Source organism: Halyomorpha halys, unplaced genomic scaffold (genome assembly GCF_000696795.3).
Source record: "Halyomorpha halys isolate HHAL.00 unplaced genomic scaffold, Hhal_1.1 Scaffold572.1, whole genome shotgun sequence".
Taxonomy (NCBI): Eukaryota; Metazoa; Arthropoda; class Insecta; order Hemiptera; family Pentatomidae; genus Halyomorpha; species Halyomorpha halys.
The window spans coordinates 524,102-526,904 of record NW_027107638.1 but is presented as its reverse complement, the minus strand read 5'-3'; the positions used below and the strand labels follow the sequence as shown (position 1 = coordinate 526,904).

General features: G+C 27.1%; 1 non-coding gene across 1 annotated transcript; it reads left to right on the top strand.

Annotated features, from left to right (window-relative positions):
* The first annotated feature begins 2,053 nt into the window (after positions 1-2,053).
* LOC112211093 (U6 spliceosomal RNA) lies at positions 2,054-2,158 on the top strand. Its single transcript, XR_002945445.1, has one exon. It is a non-coding gene; the product is annotated as a U6 spliceosomal RNA (small nuclear RNA).
* The last annotated feature ends 645 nt before the right edge of the window (positions 2,159-2,803 follow it).

The window sequence follows — 2,803 nt, the reverse complement described above, 5'->3', positions numbered from 1 at the left end:
TGATCGGCCACATTTAACTGAAACTAGGTTTAAGGAGGCAGGTTTATGACGCTTCAGGTATGATGGGCCACATTTAACTGAAACTAGTTTTAAGGCCGGATTTTCTAGTAAAAAAAACCCACATTTGTAAAACTGAATATAGAATAGTATGATATAATAGTAGTATGATAAAAATAAGGATCCAATAATATCTATTACTAAGCACAAACATACATTGCTAATTGTAATATAATAAATAAATTATATAAAGTTTATTTATTATTATAAGGTGGTTCCATAAATTAATTTTTTTTTCCAATATTTTTTAGTTATATCATTTCTTTTCTAAATAAATTATTATCCGTAAATTAAAGTACCAACGATTTTAAGATTTTCTGTTTAATTATTGCTGTGCATTATTGTTCTTAATATTCGATTTTATAGATGTTATATTATCTTGTATGTAACCATTAAATTTTTATTGTACCAAAAGGAGTTTAGAATATATTGCTTGGTACAAATTTCACCTTATTAAGTCACTTCGAATTACAAAAAAATGTATTTATAATTGTTAAGTGCCTTTTTGTTCAGATCCAGATAAAGTCCAAACTTTATTCTTATCAGCAGAAAAAGAGAAAATCTTTATCATCATCGTACTATAACTATAACAACGATACTTAAACATTTCGTTAAAGTATGCACTACTAATGTAAGAAATGCTCGGTTTAAGAAAACGTGGAAGCTCTTGTTGTTGTTGTTGTCTGGGGCTTAAGGGCGTAAAACCCTGAGGTCATCAACGCCCATACGTGGAAGCTCTTGTGACAGAGGGATAAATATTTTAATTTTTCGCAGAAGATATTTATAATTTGCCTCATTGATGTAGTGTTTTCGGGAAAAAGATATTAAATAATTTCAAATTTGGACATATATTTATTTAGTTGATTTTTATATCTAAATTGTTTTCTATTTTCATTCTGAATTTTATAATTACTATATTTCCTATATAGTATTATATACAGTTTCAATATTACATCATGCATTTTCTTTAATAATACTTATGTACCTATATTATCTGTTATCTTCATGTTTATTGTTATTCTGTACTACCTTTTAATCATTATGGTTTTTTCCTTTTTTTTTGTAAAGACCATCCTTTACATAAACATTTATATTATGCCGAAGCTAAGCTATATCTAGACTATACCAACTTAGCTGGACAGATATCAACATACCACAAGGCAATCAAAAGGAGAAGACTGAGTAAAGTATGTATATTACATTTCACCTAATATATATATGTAGTAGTAATGTAGTAGTAATATATATATGTATGTAGTATTATATATATAATTAGTATGAAGTACTAATTCTATTTTAATGTAAAAAATCTGTTTTTTTGTTCTTAGCCGACGAAGCCATGAAATACTGTCCGAAACGTTGGAACTAATAAATAATTTTTCACTTATTTGTGTTCTTCAATGACGCAGTCATCTTCTCCTAATAAGAATGTAGTTAAATGTCCAAGAGGCAATGTTTTGGAAACCTTGAAAAGGATTTCCTTCTTTTTGATGATTAAAGACCAGATTTTCGTACATTAAAAATCAAAAAACCAGCACAAAAAACTCAAAATGTGTAATAGTAATACATATAAAGCTTTACTGGCTTTGTTTGATTTAAAATAAACTCGTTTAATTGTTACCTCAATTCAGCAAGAATGTATAAAAACATTATCTACTTTAATTAAAAAACTATTTTTTTTATTGCATCCATATTTGTTGAGCTAAGTAAGAAATTAACGTAATTGAATGAGTTTTTTCTTAAATGAATATTTGAAAAAATTTTCCATTGAGTTCAGTGTTATCATGTCTCTACACTCTCCTTCCTTTTTTATTTTTTTTTCACTATTAGGATTATTCATGAACTTTAATTTAACATGTTAAAGCGTGTTAAATGGAAAAACTAATGCTAAATGGAGAAATATTTCCTTCTTTTACCAAGTTAAAACGATATAAGATTTTTTTTTCCCCGATCCTTCTAAAACAGAATAAAAACAATAAATTAGTGCGTGCTTTAAGTACTCGCTTCGGCGGTACATATACTAAAATTGGAACGATACAGAGATAATTAGCATAGTCCTGCGAAACAGACCAGTTTTTTTTTTCAAAACCTCTTTATTATTATATATAATTACAAAATATATAATACAAATATATAATACAATACAATATATATATGTACAAATTTACATGATATCTTCGTTTGCCGTATGGCATTATAAGATGAGCAAAAACATGGTCAGCTGAAGGCGGTTTTACATTGGTAACATCGAAACAGACTAGCTGAGCTTGTCACCCATTTTATTTGTTGTCGTGTTAGATTACTTACTAGTAGTTTGTGTTTTGTTTTTTCTTTTTTCTTGTGGTTTGGACTTTTTTAAAAAATATAATCAGTAGCCAAACTTTTACACTTCTACTTTTCACTTAGTTTAGGCATATTGTAATAAATTACTGTAACCAAAACTTAGAGGTAAACAATAACATGAAGTTTTGGAACGAAAGATTAGTAAACAAGTTGCTTAAAAAATCCGCTAGGAGGTTTTATGTATTTATCATTTAACATGACTTTAAATGGGGCCGTTTACAATGCTATACTTTTAACATTTAACACAATATCATGAATACCCCTATTATTTATTTTGGAAATTTTATAGTATTACGAATGTGAATGAATCGTAAACAATTTACAATTCACGGAAAATGCCTTCTTCATCAGTTAAACTCAATTTTTATATAATTTATTATGGTTATATTTGTATATTATATAA